We start from the raw sequence: 1,097 nt of genomic DNA on the forward strand, positions 1-1,097 counted from the left end.
GACTTTAAGACCCAGATTAATCCCAACTCATTAATAGTAGGTGACTTTAATACCCCACTTTCTCCATTAGAAGGTCAACAGGGTAGAGAGTTAACAGAAAGACATTTGAGTTAAATAATACCATTTATCAAATGGATCTAACAGACATCTGCTGAGTATTCCAACCAAGCACCAAAGGATGTACTTTCTATTCAGCCCCCATGGAACCTTCTCCAAAATCGACCATATACGGGGGCATAAAACAGACTTCAACAAATACAAAAAGACTGAAATAATTCAATGTATTCTATCAGACCACAATGCAATAAAGCTTAAAGTCAACACTGGAAGAAGCCCTAGTCACCACAAGAACACATGGAGATTAAACAACACACTCCTGAATGATGAATGGGTGAAAAGAGAAATTAAGAAAGAAATAAAAGTATTCCTGGAATTAAATGAAATGGACAATACAACACAACAAAACCTCTGGGACACGCTGAAAGCAGTTCTTAAAGGGAAGTTTATAGCTCTATGTGCCTTCATCAAAATATTGGAAAGCACACAAATAAATGACTTAACACAGCAACTCAACACACTTGAAAAGCAACAGCAAACAAAACACAAACCCAGCAGACAAGAAGAAATAACAAAAATCAGGGCAGAAATCAATGAAATTGAATCAAAGAAAACAATACAAAGAATCAACAATTCCAAGAGCTGGTTCTTTCAAAAGATAAACAACATTGAGAGACCTCTAGCCGAACTAACCAAAAAAAAGAAAGAGCACCTCCAAATCAACAAAATCAGAGATGAAAGGGGAAACATCACAACAGACACCAGAAAGATACAGAACATTATAAGGGAATACTTTGAAAACCTAAAAGAAATGGATGCATATCTAAAGTCATGGGAACCACCAAAACTAAACCAAGAAGAGATTAACAGCTTAAACAGACCCATATCACAAAAAGAAATTGAAACAGTAATACAAAACCTCCCGACTAAAAAAAGCCCAGGACCAGATGGATTTACAGCAGAATTCTACCAGACATTTAAAGAAGATCTACATCCAACACTACTTAATTTATTCAAAAAGATAGAAATGGAGGGAGAAC

The sequence above is a fragment of the Nannospalax galili genome, unplaced genomic scaffold (genome assembly GCF_000622305.1).
Source record: "Nannospalax galili isolate Female #2095 unplaced genomic scaffold, S.galili_v1.0 scaffold846, whole genome shotgun sequence".
In the NCBI taxonomy this organism is placed as follows: Eukaryota; Metazoa; Chordata; class Mammalia; order Rodentia; family Spalacidae; genus Nannospalax; species Nannospalax galili.